The sequence below is a fragment of the Plecotus auritus genome (assembly GCF_963455305.1).
Source record: "Plecotus auritus genome assembly, chromosome: 7".
In the NCBI taxonomy this organism is placed as follows: Eukaryota; Metazoa; Chordata; class Mammalia; order Chiroptera; family Vespertilionidae; genus Plecotus; species Plecotus auritus.
This window is the reverse complement of record NC_137774.1, coordinates 105202375-105220863: the sequence shown is the minus strand read 5'-3', so window position 1 is coordinate 105220863 and position 18489 is coordinate 105202375.

Here is an 18489-nt window from a genome sequence, read left to right as displayed (position 1 = left end):
TTAAATGTCAAGGTCAGGATTAAGCCATTATTATCTTTTCCTAAATTTATTAATAATGCTCAAGGCAGAAAACAAAATCTGGGTTTTCTGAATATCAAGATCTACTAGCTAAGATGAAATATTGGTTTAGGCTTCACTTTGGTCAATATTTATCCCATGTGGCTCTGTTGCTTGGCTGGCATCACAAAAATGTCTGTTTTTAACCTCATGTTAACAAACAGTTGTTAGAGAAACTTGAATTCTCTTTTTTGAATTTGTCTATGGGTAATAAGTAGACTCAATTAGTTGCAGCACAAAGTTAGGAGTTCATACAGGAATCTCTGTGAGTTTAGGTTTCTATGATCCAGAGGGAGCTGTTTGGATTCCTTCAGAGGAATTGTGAGTGGGTGGCCGGACTTCTCCTGACCTGTCCTCATTGAGGCCCACTATCACGGCCAGCCAGAGGACGAGGTCTTCGGAATGAGCCCAGAGAAGTGCAGCTGAAAAGGAAAAAGCCCATGGCCACCACAAGTTGGAGAAAGAGCAGGAAGGATTTTTCAAGGATATGTTTTTTCCCCATGTTGGCTATTCTGCTTGCTGCCTAGAATGTACCACTTACGGCATGGGGACCATGAAGGTGTTTAAAAAATGATTACCTAACAGTATAGTTTTATGTTAATAACTTTTTAATTATACAAGTAATACATGCTCATTGTGGAAAACATAAATTATAGATGAACAAGAACAAAAATTACCCACTTCCTAACACCAGTGGCTTCTTGGCTTTTCTGTACATATTCACACATATACAGTATTAGTCATATTGCTTTGTAACCCTCATTATGAAAATAGAAGAAACACTTAGAACTAGAAAATTCTGGAAAATTATAACAGGGTTTCTAGTATATCTGATGTTCTAAGATATCTTCAGTATCTATTATGTCAAACATGACATTGAATAAACTCATGGTGTGATTTATGCATATATTCTCTTGTCACTGAGTACTATGAAATATTGTGGTAGAATGAAAAGGACATAAGTTTTGGAAGTCGACAGAAATGGTTCAAATTTTAGTTCATTCACTTAGTATCTAATTATATGGCAAATTATATAGGTTAAGCCACATGGAACTGCCAACATCTGACCCTTTTGACTCATAAAAATGGAAATTTCATATGTGTTAATCTAATTGCTAAACTGAATGTAGCTTTCTCAACTGTTAAATGTAGGATAATGCTATCTGAGTGGATATAGAAATCCTATCTAATAAAAGAGTAATATGCAAATTGACCATACCCCTGCTACACCCACAAGCCACGCCCACCAGCCAATCAGGAGCGAGTATGCAAATTAACCCAACCAAGATGGCTGCGGCCTTGGAGAGAGCAGGAGGCTTGAGTTGCCCCCGGTGATGGAGGAAGCCAAGCTTTCCGCCTGCCCTGGCCTGCCTTGGACTCCGTTTAAGGCTACAAAGTTTCAATTATAGAAGATAAATAAATCCCAGATCCCAGGGCCTCCACTTGGGTCGCCAGAGGGCGTGGCCAGCCTGCAAACCACCACAGGCCCCTCGCCCAGGCTGCCCCACGCCCCAAGGGAACCCCCACCTTGATCTGGGACACCCTTCAGGGCAAACCAGCTGACCCCCACCCATGCACTAGGCCTCTATCCTATCTAATCCTATCTAATAAAAGAATAATATGCAATTGACTGTCACTCCAACACACAAGATGGCTGCCCCCATGTGGTCAAAGATGTCTGCCCGCATGGGGACACAAGATGACCAACACAAGATGGCCAGCAGGGGAGGGCAATTGGGAGGGACCAGGTCTGCAAAGGAGGGCAGTTGTGGGTGATCAGGCCAGCAGGGGAGGGCAGTTGGGAGGGACCAGGCCTGCAAGGGAGGTCAGTTGGGTGCGATTAAGCCTGCAGGCGAGGGCAGTTAGGGGTGACCAGGCCTGCAGGGGAGGGCAGTTAGGGGTGACCAGGCCTGCAGGGGAGGGCAGTTAGGGGCAAATACGCTGGCATGGGAGCAGTTAGGCATCAATCAGGCTGGCAGGGGAGTGGTTAGGGGGTGATCAGGCTGGCAGGCAGAAGCACTTAGGGGCAATCAGGAAGGCAGGCAGGCGTCAGTTGGGAGCCAGCAGTCCTGGATTGTGAGAGGGATGTCCGACTGCCCGTTTAGGCCTGATCCTACCTGGTGAGGTTTGTAACTAGTAGAATTGGGTACGATTGGGCCTAAACGGGCAGTCAGACATCCCTCGAGGGGTCTCAGATTGGAGAGGGTGCAGGCTGGGCTGAGGGACACACGCCCTGTGCACAAATTTCGTGTTCCAGGCCTCTAGTTGAATAATATTTATCAAGTACCTGGTATATAGTAGATGTTCAACAAATGTCAATTCCTTACCTTAAAATCTTCATTGGGAAAACAATATCTTGGGGGATGACTGAGTGTGGATCCTCCAAGAAGCAGATGCCGAGATGGGTGAAATGCACAAGAAGACTTGAAGGGAAATGCTTCTCAGAGAAAATGGGGGTCAAATCATGATGGACATCATGATGGACTCTAATCTTGAGTGAAGGAGAGAGAGGAGGAAGCAAGATTGGGTGGGAGTGTCTTAGACCACCGTGCAGTTTCTATGAAAGCTTGCTAGTGCTGTCAGGAGTTCTGGAGCCAAGATTGCCCATCACAGGCATCCCATATCTCCTAGGAGCTGGCCTTGCCACTCTTGATTGTTGGCTGGGAGAAGCCGTGGGAAGTGCAGCTTTAGCACAGAGGTAGGTGGGATTTTCAGAGGGCATTTCTTGGGAATTCCCATTCATAGATCAAAGATGCACATTTTTATAGCCATTGCTTGTAAACATCAAACATTAATTAATGTAGTATGCTGCTCATTATTTTTGGAGAAAATGAAATTAGAATTTTGGGAATAATAGGATTTAGAAAAGCTATAAATTGACTTGTCCTGGCACTATTTACGCCACTTTCTCTAGATCTTCCCTGACATTTCCCTCCCAGTTAAATCTTGACTGACTGCTTTTAGTCATGCACTGGATGATCTCTTCTCTTTTGGCTTCTCTTTCTACTTACATGCTATGAATTCTGTAAGTCCCTGAGGATGATAATGGGTTTGTGATAATCACTGAAAAACGATCCTTTTTTTCATTTACTTTGTTTTTGGTTCTTCCTATTGAGATTTCAAGAGTCCTGGCATAAAATAATAGTTTAGTCATTTGTCCCTGAATAAGGGAGTCCCAGAGAAAGAAAACAGGATAGCTGATTGATCTAATATCCAGGGACCAGAATTATCATGACTCTCCAATTATTACCAAGGATATTACTGCCTATAGTTATGATAATGAAGTTATTATTTTCTGAGTATTAATAAGCTGATGGGATGCTAGGATACCTCAAGATATAGCCACTGGGCTTTTTTTTTTTTTTTTTGTCATTACATAAAAACACAAGAGGAACCCATAAAGAGTGGTAATAATGTTTTAGTTTGGGGCCATTTTTCATAACATGCTAATATCACATAATTAGAGCAAGAGATGATTGACAAACTTGTCATGCGTACACATTTTTCTAGCTTCTCCAGAGATTTCATACATTTCAGTAGTCATTGTAATTGTGTTAGAATTTATTCTTTGCAAAACATCAAAGTGAGTGAGTTAATATCAAAGTTTATATTAACAACTCAAAATAGTTCCAACCTCTAAATTGTTGACATGGAAACACATCTTTCTTCACCTTATCAGAACTCTGCACATGTGCCTATGTGGACTGGGCCTGGGATTAATCAGAAATATACTATTTGATTGTGCCTTCAAGTCAGCAAGAGATATGATGAGAAATATTATTATTAATATATTCTTTTATCTACAGAAAACAATCAGTCTAATGGTGCCACCATGTTGACTGTTTTTCTGTCCCGTTTTGTTAAACTGGTATAGTCCTCACACAATCTGAATTTTTTCAGCTCCAGCACCAGAATAATTAACAGATGTTTACTTTGAAGAGATACAAGGCCTATTTCTGTGTCAATGTTATGTTTAAAAGTTGAAAATGTTTTTTGAATTTAGTATATAGCATTAAGAAAAAAATACGATAAGGGAAAAACTGTATTCCAAACAGCACATTTTTAAATCATGTTGGAAAAAGGCAATGAATGTGTTTGGGTTAACCATGGAGTATCAGGGACACAAAAGTTCTGAACCTTTGTGGTTCATTGTGCTTTATTTGAACTGGTGGGTCAGTCATTGGGAGGGGGTGAATTTGTTCATATGGGTAGGAGCTTGGCTCTGATGTTCAGAGTGAGGATCCTAAAATGCCTGTTTGTCAATTGTTCCTCACATGCATGGTTTCAGCAGGATTCTGATTTTGTGCAAAAGCATGTGAGAGAAATGATCTGGTGAAGTATCTATTCAGCGTTTGACCATTTTCTGGATATCAGTAAAGGAAGGTAGGATGCCTTCTTCTGAAGGAAGTGGTTAGATCAAGAATGAGTAACCTATTTATACATATCAAAAAAATTTTTACAGACAGTCTCTTTAGTATTACACCTAGGTTTTATGAAATTTAAAACAGTCTGGAGGAAACTTCTGGCATACTACACTGGGAAATTACCTAATTAATATTGCCCCCTTTGTAGATTTTTAGAAATTTTGAATATTAGACTCACTGTGATTCTAATATAAGAATCTCATCTTTTACAGAATTTGATGTTTTTTCCCCTTCCTTTGAGTTCATAAGACCATGAAGGGGATGATGGTGATGGTGCTGACAATCCAAATCAGTGAATAAAAGGAAAGAGGATGGATGATTTTATACATGGCCCTGGGTTGGGAGTGTGGTCCAGACAATCAGTTTGAGACTTGGAATAAAAGATGTCACAGGGTTTGACAATTGCAATGTTATTCCCCTTAGGTTTGAACCTTTACTAATAAGTAAAAAGCTCCTTCATCTGCATTTTGTTAACCTGTTTCATTCATTCACTCACTCACTCACTCACTCACTCACTCACTCACTCATCCATCCATCCATCCAACCCACCCACCAGCCAACCAAAATACAGTTATTGAGCGTTTGCCATGTGTCAGGCACTATCTATGCTTTGGGGATGCTACAATTTCTGATTTCATGGATTATAGATGATAATGATAAGAACTCAAGAAAGTATTGAATCTCGCTGTCTCCTCTAAGTATATTGCCAGGTCTTAGAAAACTGGGGTTCATGTGTCCTTGGTGCCTAGCACAGGGATAGGCACATCACAACTGTGTGTTAACTGGGACACACTTGGAACATTGCAAGCTATAGGTGTTTTCCCTTTCATTTAGAGCATGTAAAGCCTATTTATTTAGATTCTTGCTAGCAGTAATAAGACAATCAATGTTATAGTAGTTGGCACAGGTCACACTTCCCCCGTCACATTCCATCAACTCCTGCATACATCCACGGAGCCGGTGGCTAATCCAGAATTCATTCCTCATAAGCCCTTCTGTGTGGGCTGAAGAGTCAAATAAAGCCATGTGCTCCCATCAGCATTTTAGCAACTGGAACAAATCTGACTTGTTATTGTCAACTCTGATAATAGCTCAGACGCTAATTAATTAAATGAAGAATAAATCCCCATACAATTATCTTGATTCCAATGACATTTATTAGATTTGGGGGAAAGCATGTAAGTACCCCATTTTAGTCACCCCCCTCCCCACTGGGTCTGTGTGGTTAACTTCATACTTGCCAGTTCTCTCTTCGTGGTACATTTTGTTTTTGTTATTCAACTGGTTGTTTGCCAACTAAAAGAAGGCTGGCTGATTTAATTTTGTGGGTAGAACTAAATAAGTAAAAGCATGTGAGTAATCAAATCATAAGTCATTTGGCATTTGATGCTAGGTTTAAACCCTTCTGATGATGACTCCTGCTAAGTAATACTGGTGGATATGTTTATATCTGTGCTCTTACTATGTGACACCATGGAAGGAGCACCTTCTTTAGCAGGGCAGCACTGACTCCCAGGTCCTCTTCCCTTAGATAATTCACCCCTATTTCTTCAGATATACCTTCTTCAAGTTTCTTCCTAAGTGTTCAGTTCTAAGCCGCGGCGGGGGGTGGGGGGGTGGGGGGAGGGGAGAACACCAGAGAACAGCTAATCTTCCTGGGCAAAGAAGGGCTAGGAAAAGGAATAAATGTGACAGAAAAAAAGAATATTTTTAGTGCTTCAGATATTCCCAAGGATATCCACTCATATGCAGGAAATGGAAGGATCTTACTTTAGCCCCAGTGAGATGAGTTAAGGTCCAAGGGCAGCTCAGAGGCTTTGCACCCTTGAGCCGTCACTCTTTGATGCTCAGAGGCTCAGTTTCCTGGGCTTCCGTCATGGAGTGCCTGGATTTCACAGAGCCAGACAGGGCAGCCTCAGAGATGGACATAGATCTAGATACTCCTCATCACTTAGGGAAGTCAAACGGGGTTCAGGGCTTGTTACATCAAATGGTTATAGGGCTGACACATGCATGGAGCCTGAGAATGGGTGTTATGGTACTGGACATACCGATTCCCACGTTCAGTTTTAGTGGAATATTCTTCTTTGAGAACTGTATTTATGCTTCCTTGATCTGATTTTTCTGGGTGTGAGAAATTTAGTTACTTTTTATGTGAATTTCTCAGTTGCTGGATATTGGTCATAATTTTTAAATAACACTGTGGTAGCACAAATAAAAGAAATGTGTAAAATGCCAGGTTGCAAACCTGGTTTAAGAATTCAGTTATATTTATAACATAAGTGACCTTGGCTCTCCTTCTCCTGGGAACATATACTTGATGGAACCAAGTACCTGGACCTCAAGGATTCTCTGAAGGACAGAGACTTCTTTCTCCTTCTGGCAAGTAGCCAGGCTTCCTAAGAGCCAAAGCTACAACAAATTTCTAAACTAGAATTTAGTATGAAGTCTTTTTAATGTCTGAGAAATTGGGGACCAAAGTACTCTTCGGTGAAACCAACAACAAAGTTATTGAAGATTAGCATTTCTCCCAGCCGAAATACTATTTTTGACAACTGTTACCATATGTGTCCACTGGATGAGTGTAAAATTAAAAAATAGATTATTAATAAAGAGCAAAGTCTACCAATGACAGACCCTAACTTTACTAATATTTCACAGAATATGATATTTAAATTAAACTAACAAACTTTGATGTTAATACCATCAGTGATTAGGGGCTTATTTTATAGTTAACAAATCAATATGTCATTTTGGCAAGAAAGCAATGAAATGATAAGATCCTCTACTAAAGAATTTTCTTATTTTATATTGTTTAAGATTCTTCAAGATCACAAAGGCATATAAGCATCGCTATTTTCTTCCATTGGTTTTCAAACTTTAATGTGCATGTTTATCACCACAGGATCTTGTTGAAATACAGTCTGCTGAATAGGTCTGACTGGCTTGAGATTCTTCATTTCTAATAAGAATCTTGTTGCTAGGAAATTTCATTGTAAACATTTTTGCAGCAAGCATTTTTGCCACAAGCATTGTTTCTGCATGACTAATTGGCTATAAGGCAATTTCACCATAAAAAATAAAAGATATTAAAAGGGACACAGTGAAACATGAAAAAAATTAACAAGACTTTATTGTAAAAAAGTGAAAATTCATTGACTTTGAGGTCTATCATTCATTATATTACACATTTTTTGCTTGTTGATTTGTCTCCATGTACAGAATCACACTTTCTTATGTTGCTAAAATTTCTTAGTTAGGACAGGTATTAGTTTCCAAATAAAGGATTGATCATTAATGCTCTTGAAGACTGTTATGAGTTAGTAGCGTCATATTTTGTATTTGCCATAGCTTGGTAAACTTTTGGTTTTGTTGGGAGGGAGGGATGACTGTGCTTATTGAAGGGTTTGCACACTGATACATTATCATTTTCTAATATGTATGCAAACTGGCTTGTCTGTAATTGTTATTATCCACTATTTTAAGACTACCATGCCTACTCATCACTGTATAGACCCTTTTGAGGGCTAAGATTTATTTAATATAAACATGGGAGTACTGTGAGAACTTTTGTCAATGGAAAAATGAAATCAAACAGACAAAATACATTGTCTGCCAATTGTAAATCAAGTTGTCAACCAGTTATTTTGTTTTTAATACCAAAATTGCCTTACAGCCAATTAGTTATGCAGCAAAAATGTTTGTGGCATATGTGCCTGTGGCAAAGATGTTTATGGTAAAACTATCAGACATGGAGAATCTTAACTTATGCAGAATGGTGGGGTACCTTGCTTCTCAGTACAGGTCATGGCAACATGTAAAACATAAAATAGAGGATTCTCTCCGACTTTATTTTCATGTAACTTTCATGAGTTTTTACATGCCATAATTATTTACTTCCAAATATATTACCATCTTTCCAGTTTAGGCAACAGGGTAGATTGAGGTAATGTTGAATACTTTATTATGGAAAAAGCACTAAATTATCTATAAAAAAAACCAAAAAGCCAAGTTTGAAAGAGAAAAGAGCCTCATGGCTAGGGCATCAAATATGTTACTTGATCCTGAGGAAGTTCAGAGTACATTCACTCTACATATGAGTTCTAAGAGGAAGGGACTGAGAATGTGTCACCCTTACAGGGAGCTAGACTTGAGACCCACTATTTTGCATTACAATTCCACTCTGCAAAGACAGTGTGAAGGGAAATCCCGTATTAGGTAGATGTGAACAATACTATTGGTCTGGCTGGAGACATGAGCATATACTGAAATCTTGGACACTGGCAAAAAGTTTGTCCAGCTTGTTGGAATTCTGGAAAAGCAGCATGAAGATGAGCTAATTGGATTGTGTATGAATGTTAGAGGGTGCTCTCAGAGACCAAGTGGCAGGATGACTCATCCTATGGATGTGGTCCAGCTCCTCTCGTCAGTTGCTCCTGGATCACAATGAGCTCATAGACAGTGGCCACGATGGCAAAAATGACAGCTATTCATGTACACAAGAATGGGACATAGTTACTGCCACTGCTGAATGTGCCACCGGCCAACAGCAGAGATAGATACTGAGTCCTTGATCTAGAGCCATTCTTTGGTTAGATCAAATGCTACCTGAAGTAGAGTTGCCAGGTTTAGCAAATAAAAATACCAAACTCCCAGTTAAATTAAAATTTTAGATGCATAAAAAGTTATTTTTTTTTTGTATTAATATGCCATGTGCAATATTTGGGACATACGTATACCCAAAACTTATTCATTGTTTATCTGAAATTCAAATTTAAGTTGGGGTCATATTTTATCTGTCAACCCTAACCAAGAGGCCAATACATTGTATCAGATCTCTGATATTTGTGAAGGGGAGGGGAGGCTCTGTAGATATTTTGGGTGTGAGTTGGGATTTCCTGCTCAGAGTGTTTATAGGATGCCTGGTTTATCAACAGGTGTCCCACACAGTATTGTCTTGGATTGGAAGACTCATTTTATAGCAAAGTGAAGTATAAAAATAACTGTGGGATACACTAGTCTTTTTTAAAATATATTTTATTGATTTTTATAGAGAGGAAGGGAGAGGGATAGAGAGTTAGAAACATTGATGAGAGAGAAACATAGATCAGCTGCCTCCTCTGCACACCCCCTACTGGGGATGTGCCTGCCACCAAACTACATGCCCTTTACTGGAATCGAACCTGGGACCCTTCAGTCCGCAGGCCAACTCTTTATCCACTGAGCCAAACCAGTTAGGGCAACACTAGTCTTATATGTACTCTATCTCCCATGAGCAGTCAGACTAACAAAATGGTTTATTAATGTCTTATGAAGGTACTAACTAATTAGGTGTTAGTTATCTGAGGAGTTGGGGTCCTACCTGTCAGAATTGATATATTTGTTAAACCTGCCATTTTAGATGCTGGAAAAATTATTTGCTAAAATTTAATTCTTATTCATTATTTTAAAAATGTCTCTACCTGAAAACAGAATAGAACTTCTTTAACCTGATAAAAGGTAGCTTCCAACAATGTCTAGCTAACATCATTTGAATGGTGAAAAAATAGAAGCATTCTCTTCTCAGTTGGGAACACTCTAAGAACGCCTATCATTCCAGTTCGTACTCAGCATTGTCTTGAAGGTCCTTTCCAACACAAGAAGAACGGTCAAAGAAAATAAGGACTGAATGTCAGGAATCCCTATGAGACAGAGTGGCTTCAGCAGATTGTGGGGAGAGGAAGTGAAATTTCAGTGGATCAGGGAGTGAATGGGTGTGGACTGTGAGAGTAGAGAGCCACTGGGACTCTGGCTTTGAGAAAGAGAAAAGAGGTAAGGTGATGACTTCAGTGGGCATGAATTGTAGAGATTTAACATTAAGTAGGAAAGACTAAAGTATGTTCAAATATGGATAAGAAGGAACCTGTAGAGGTGGAGAGGTGAAGATGAAGGATATAGCAATGCTATAAGCTCAGGTTCCTGAGAAGGAGGGAAAGAAAGGGGCCCAAGAGGAGGGACTCATTGTGTGTGTGTGTGTGTGTGTGTGTGTGTGTGTGTGTCCTGAAATACACAATACAATTTTACTTATTTGGACGGACTAATTTATAATTCAGAATTTGGGATTATTCAAATGGAGGTGGAGCTAAAGTTTATCTTTGTGACATGTTATAATATTTTCATTGGCTTCATCACTGAAATCAATAGTGTAAAGAGAATTCAAGAGGATGTTTATCCTACTGAAGAAATATTTAAAAAGCTTAAGCATTCTATTTGCATACCCACAATGTGTGCTAATTACAGACTGCTCTTTTGGACTAGGACATTAAGTAGGCTCTTTGGTTAATAAGGATTGTTAGCCCAGGGCTATAAAGTAATACAATGGCAGCATTCCAAAAATATTGTATAATTCCTTATTTTACCTTGGAAAGTCTAACACTCTCCTCCCAATTATTCCAAATTAATGAGGGTTTGTTGTAATGCAGGGGAGAACCCAGAGAACAGTGCCCCATTTGCTGACCAGTACTTGAAACTTTAAGCTGTGTTTCTCTTTTTCTTTCTTTCAAGCCAGAGTCTCATTCAAGCCAAGCTCCTTTCTCACATACCTGGTGTAAGTGTTGGTTCCCACTCTGCACCATTAACTGGAGGTTGCCTGAGAATGTAATGTCCTCCCAGACTCAGGGCCTCTGGATGCAAAAAGCCAATTTACTTCTTGCTGCTTTGTCTTGAGCATCTCACAATGTGCTCTAATGACAGCTCAGCAGTTTTAATAGCCCCTTTTAATGGCTAAAAACAGACCCAGTCTGTCCAAACATAGCCTATTCACCAGCTCTCGTCAAAACAATTCGGTTTTGCTATATGATGATGCAGCAGACCATGGAAACCAGCCACACAGACTCTATTCAAGTCCCAAGTTGGACCCAGGGGCTAAACCAAGTCAACCCAAGCAATGGTCATATTAAATACTTTTTTTTTTTTACTATCTGTTTCTGAAACAGGGCTTCTGTTTCAGTGGGACAAAGCAGGCTCCATTTGCAAAAGAAACTCAAAACAATTTAAAAAACCAGTAGAGAAACTTCTTCCTTGAAGGGGTATGGGATTTTCATTCTGACTGTAGGGCATTATTTGTACTTAAACACCTTCACTTCACAGTACAGAAAAGGAAATCTGAGGCTAGCTTGTGGGTAATTTGTTTAATTCTCAGAGCAAAGGACCGTTTACCATTATATGTTGCTTGTAGGCCAACACACAAGTTAAATAGCTGTGTCCTTTTAACATTTTGACTTTTATATCTTTGTCATCAGGTGGTTTTCCTCTGAAATACTTTATAGTGTCCTGACCTACAAAGGTATATCAATAAAGAGAATGCCAAATGACACTTAAAAAAATAACTAGTTTCTTCAGGCTTGCTTGGAGATGTAAGTTTAAGATCCTTCAATGAAAAAGTTTCTTTCCCTGCAGTCTTCACTTTTTTTTTTTTAAAAAAAGGTGGATTTCTAGGCAGTATTTAACAAATGCACATTTAATGGTGCTGCCATAAACTAATTCAACTGTTTCTTTTATATACATAAAAATTATAAAGTTGTTTGTTTGATGATTGTCTAGCTCTGTCAATGAGCAAGGCCAGAGTTTTTATTTCAGAATGAACCGTAATGTGATAAAAAAAAATATGGCTATTGAGTCAGTGGAATCATATTTCAAATCACTTCCTGCTCCATTGGAACTTTGGGTGTAGAAACAAAGACTTTCAGGCCCAGATGACAGGTGTATGAACTCAGAATCATTCCCCTATGTGACCTTCAGGGAGATGGTGGACCAATGATTCAGTCTTGGGAGAAATTGTAGAAGAGACATCCATTAAATTTTAAAAGTGCAGTTGTCTTAGCTTGAATGATAGCTATTCCTTGTCTCTAAAAAAACAACAACACCAAACAAACAAAACAAAAACCGGGAATTTTGGGGGTCAGGAAAAAAGAAATAGTCCCTTCAGCAGGATTGAATGAAATCTGGAGGAATCAGGCTCCGACATCAGAAGGTGTGAAGCCTGGGATGGCTGAGATTAAGTCAGTGCTGGTAACATGGCCTGATTCAGTGTGGCTGTTGAAGGGGAATGCGTCCAAGGAATCAGTGAATGGTGGGCACTTGACCTCAAGTCCCATGCTTATGTTACTGTGCACTTGTGCAGAGTCTCTTGTTGGCCCTGGATGCCTGAGACTTCCAGGAATAAGCAGTAAAAGGCAAAGAATGACTTTGATAATCAAGAGAGGAGCACAGACTATGAGCAGAGGTAGATAGCCCAGAGCTGATGAGAGCAGTATGCTTCTATGGAGGTACAGAATGGAGTTCCCTGCAGCTACGAATATTTGGACTAACACTTCCTTGTCAAAAGATGGAGCTAGTTTAAAGTCAAAGGTGTGACAAAGAGTAGCAGTGGACACAGCAGTTAAAGCTAAAATCTTTGTACAGCCTGAGGACACATAGTTCTATCATGTGGTACAGTCAGTGTACCCTCACAGCTACAGCATGATTCCATCTAGTTGTGGCCTAACCCCCAAGTATGAAGGACCAATGTCTAGCAAGCCAGCTTGACTTGAGCATATGCCCCTGACTTAAAATCTACAAATTCGACATATTCTGAGTTTTTCGGTGTTTGGGTCAGGCTATCCTTGCTGGAATAGGAAGAGCTCAAATTGGGATATGTGAAGCCACCACTGCATACTTAAGCTTGAAATGGCCTGCATTAGCTATATCTTGTTACGTTTATGCAGGAGCCTAGTTTAGAAACATCTAGAGGCCAGTTCATTAATACATTAGGTTTTTTATGGAGGAGGAAGGAGCAGTGAGTGGAGGCAGGTTACTTTGTCTTGTCATAGCATGCTTATCCTATGCTTTTTTAAAGATATATTTTTATTGATTTTTAGAGAGGGAGGGAGAAGAATAGATAGAAACATCAATGAGAGAGAAACATCATTGATCAGCTTCCTCCTTCACAGCCCCTACTGGGGATCATAAGCTGCAACCCGGGTATGTGTCCTGACCAGGAATTGAAACAGTGACCTCTTGGTTCCTGGGTCCAACTCAACTGCTGAGCCACACTGCCGGGCGCTATCCTATACTTTAAAAGGGGACAGCTCCCATTTTGCCTAATATTGCAATGCCTCAGACAATATATCAAATTCACCTAGAGTTGGTGATAAAGCAAACCGTTTATAATACCTCTCCCTTTTTTTTTGTCCTTGGTGGTGAGTTTTGCTTTAAGCTAGTTCTAAATTTCAAACAAGAATTTCCCAAATAATGTCTATTAGGAACAGAGCCCGTGGGGCACATTTTATATGTTAGCATCTTTACTAGGTAGTGAGAGCCTGTTACTCATGTGATTGACTGGCTGCCTTCAGTATGCTTCCCGTGGTTTTTAAGAAGTATGGTATTTTCTTTTCTCTGTTGCTTGTATTAGTGGCACTAAATATTTAATCACTAGGACCATGTAGCTGCTCCTCAGAAGTGGTGAATAATGAGCCCCTGTGCATTTGTGAGCTCCCTGTTGTTGGCTGATTAGGTTGATTTTGCCTGGAGAGATCGAACACAGATGGCCATTGCTTACAGTGAAAGAGGAAGATGTGATGCTGAGAACACTGACAAAAGATAACATGTAAAGGCCACTTTGTCATTGCCATGCAGCTGTAACAGTGGCTTGAATAATTAGGTTCACCTAATTTTTTTTTTTTAGATTTATCAACATTTCTTTTCAATCTATTTTGAAAGTTGCCCTTTTCTAGTCCTGTAGTATATTTCTGTTTCCATAGGTAAGATTTTTTATTTTCACAAATAGAAAAACTACATCATGGAGAAATTAAATTACTAACCCTTGATTATACATCAGTGACATAATAAGGGTTAGATTCAGATATTCTGATTCATTGGAAGAGGCTCATATCACAAATCTAACTTGCAATCTCACTACCCTGCTCTTTCTTATAGAAGCAGTGGGAACATAGCAAGTTACTGGTCTTCCTTAAGTTCTAGTTGTTTTCATCAGTAACATGGGGATGGTAACACCTCTCTGAAATATAAATGTTACCAGGACTATAAATAATGCATGTGAATTTTCTGGCCTGGTTGCTGCACACAATAGGCATTTTGTAGATGATAGTTTCTTTGTTGTTGTTAATATTATTATTTATAAATATTTAGCTGTTGCTTCCAATGCAGTGATAATATTGCTTTCTGACTGTATTAGTTTGTTAGGGCTGCCACAACCAACTATCATAGACTGGGCTTCAAACAACAGATACTGATTTTCGCACAGTTCCGGAGGCTAGAAGTCTGAGATCAAGGTGTTGGTAGGGTTGGTTCCTTCTGAGGCCTTGATTCAGGCCTTTTTCTTCTTGGCCTAGAGATGGCTATCTTATCCCTGTAGCTCTACATGGACTTACCTCTGCACATGTTTGTGTCCAAATTTGTCTTATAAGGACATCAGTCATACTGTATTAGATCTCACCCTAATGACTCTATTAGTTTAATGACCACTTTAAAGATTCTGTCTCCAAATATGCTCACATTGTGAGGTACTGTGCTTAGGACTTCAGTGTATGATTTTGGGCAGGTGTGGGGTGGGGGGAGCAGGAAACAAGGCCGCTCATCATACTAACCTTTAATAATAAGTAACATTAATCTGATTTACTTCATTGTATTTTGGGGACATATTTACTGTGAGGAAGGAAGGACAGAGAATATATTTTTGTGGATTATGTAAAAGCAGTACTGTCTGATTCCCAAATAAATGACTTCATTTTGTGGAAAAACTAAAGTTAAGTGATTTTTGCGGGGGAGCTGCAAAGAGCACTAGGTGATTGCAGTAAAAAAAAAAAAAAAAAAAAAAAGGTTAATGCAGTAATGACATGGGCAGGGCATTACCTCACTATTTTTTTTGATATTGACTACGTTATTCCTTGGTTTTGTGACTATACTGCTTTTTTTTTCTTTTTGTCTTAGTTCAATACAATAGGTATATGTTCACTCTTGGTGGTTGATCAAAATAACACAGTTTTACCATTTATACTGTAATAAAGGAACACTTTCAACGTAAAGTACAGCTACCTATATTGTCACGGATGGCAATTAAGCGTACAAGCCATAGTGGGTGGGGAATGAAATGATATAAACTGGTTAAGCACAGTATAACAGTGGTAAGGATATTGACTTTGAAACCAAACTGACCAGGATTCCAATTTTAGGTTTGTTGCTTATTAGCATTGGGAACTAGAAGCTCCCTGAGTTTTCTCTAAATGAGAATGCTAATGGTTGACTCATTGGATTACATGAGGCTATACGAAGGTCTTGTTACAGCAACTTCGAGGTCATCAGTGCTCAGTAGTGTAGCTATTGCAATTATTAAGATGATAATAGCAATGAACGGGGGGGTGGGGGGTTTAGAAGTTTATCTCTAGTCCCGGTCAATAGCTGTGACACATGGGATCAGGAACTACAGTGTCAGAAAACCTACAATCTAATTCTCAATAACCCAATCATGAGTCAAGCTGTGTCATTTCTTCTTTTGTTACAAACAGCGTCAAAATCTAGGGCTATTTGCCCTACTTACCCAAGCGATTTTGTGAGGTTCAATCCTACTAAAGAAACTTTTATCCTATAAAGTGGTGTACAGATGTGAGGATTTTTGTAAATCATAACAGTGGTGTGGTAGCCTTTGCCTCTCCTTTCTTTGGACATTAGAGTCTATCCCTTCTAAGAGTCCCTTCTTGACTGAAGCTCCTGAATCCATCATATTCTTAAGAATCAATTTAGAGAGTAAAAGCACTGTATTTAAATATAAGAGAACTGGCTGTTCAAATATGTCCAGATAGATAACATATCAATTCAGAGAGATCTACTGAATCCAATTTGATAAATCCTGGTATATCCATCTGGTGCCCTTCATTTATCATCTGGGTTATCTTCCATCTCTGTGGAATCTTACCCCTTTCTCTCTGTGTTCCAGGTTTAACCTTGTGATTGCAGATGAAAATTTCACTCTTGCAGACGTTTGTGAATTGCTCTTAGTATTGCTTAAGAAAACTTCCTACTCCAAGCTGCTGCTTCTCTCCTTCCAACACAGTACCTTCTTGCTCAGATAAAATCAGTGATCTTTTTGACACACTTTCATTATACGGCATCTTCTTCTTTTACTATAACTGCCCTCTCTGACCCACATCTTCCCACAAAATTCAATTTGCCTGTCAGTCAAATCCAAAATTAACCTTTCTAAAACAAACCTTTGTATTTGCTAAGTTGAAGCTTTAGGGAAGTTGGGTTGTTTTTATATGGTATAAACTAGTGAAGGGGGGGATTTCTTCACAGTGTTGAGGTTTATTATTTAACAGAAATGCTACAGAGCTTGAGGTCATACATGCCATCATGCTTAATTGGCTGAGTACAGCCCCCTTTTGTCTTTCCCTGAGACATAAATTCCATTCTATTTCGTTCATTCTCCTTCAGTCACATTTGCTTTCATCCCAATCTGTGCTACCCTACACCATTCCAGCTCATCTGATTCCTCTCTAATATATGATTAGGCACCAAACTTAAGCAAGCATTTTTCAAGGAAATAAAACCAATATGAGTAATTGGATGTTTTAAGCTGTTGTAGGGCCTGAGGAGGTAATTGACATTAGGATAGCAGGAATTAAAGTTCCAATTTATTTTGCATGATAACCATGTCATTAACAGATGGCTAGTGCATGTATGGATTAAGGAGAAGTAAAGAAAAAAAGTTTCGTCAACATAGTTTCCAAGATTAATTTAAAGGGCAGTATTTAGTCTCTGATCTTCATGGGTGAGGAAAAGAGGAGGCTCTGGTAGACTTACACATCCCTTCAGTGAGATTTAAATTTAGTTGTAAAACCATGAACAAAGAACAAAGGCAATGAACAGAAAAGCTAATAAATATGAGTGGGAGTTATGCCACCCTAGCCAGTGACCAGGGCCAAGAAAACCAAGACGTTCTAAAAGTATGCTTTGGTCTCTAGTTGGCTTATTGGCTCCTCCTCTGCTATTAGGCTATTGTCTTGAGAACCTAGTGTGCTAACAAGTTGACAAGTTGGGCTATTTCATTCACAGAGACAGTGCCATAGGTTTTTTTTGTTTGTTTGTTGGATTTCTAGGAAGTGAAGATAAAAGACAAGTGGCCTCAAATATTTTTAAGTCAATAAATAAAATATTTTAGTAACTGAAAGCATAATATTGTGGGGGGAAATATTCCAGATTGCTTATCAAAACTATTTTAATGTAAGAGAGTAGCACTAAAAATACTTTGAAAGCCTGTACAGGTTTTAAGATTTAAACAGCTACTAGGCTTAAGAAAATTGAATTCAAAGCTCTATTATGTATTTGTAGAAACAAAAGTACATATTCCAGAAAAATAAATGGCCTGCTAGTAAACTTGGCTGCTTTATAGCTCCTTGATCGTTCATAGTTTATTCATATTACATATTACAAGTGGAAAAATTTGCCTCATATCAGTAAGCTTATTTTGAATTATTTTTAAAAATTCTTTATTAAGGTATTTCATCCCTCCATTAACCCCCTAACGCCCCCTTATTTTGAATTATTGTAAAGTTTCTAAGATCTGCATAGTTAGCTTTGCAGAGTTTATGCCTCTAAGTTTATTTGTTTTTTATTTTAATTTAATTTTAAATTTATTTTAATTAAAATTTGCAGAATAGTACACAAATTCTCATATATCCTGTATTTAGATCAATCAATTGTTAACATTTCGCACCATTTGATTTCTCATATTGTCTCTCTAAATATCTTTTCTATTCCATTTGGAAATAAGTTTCAAATATCACATCTCTTCTTTCCTAAATAATCGTCTTTATTTACTAAAAACAAAGATTAGCTCTTATGTAATCTCAACACAATGATCAAAATCAGAATTTTTTAACAAACTTTAATGCAGTATTGCTATTCAATCTATAGTATATATTCAAATTTTGCCAATTATATTATCAAGGTTCCTTAGAGAATTTTTTTCTTT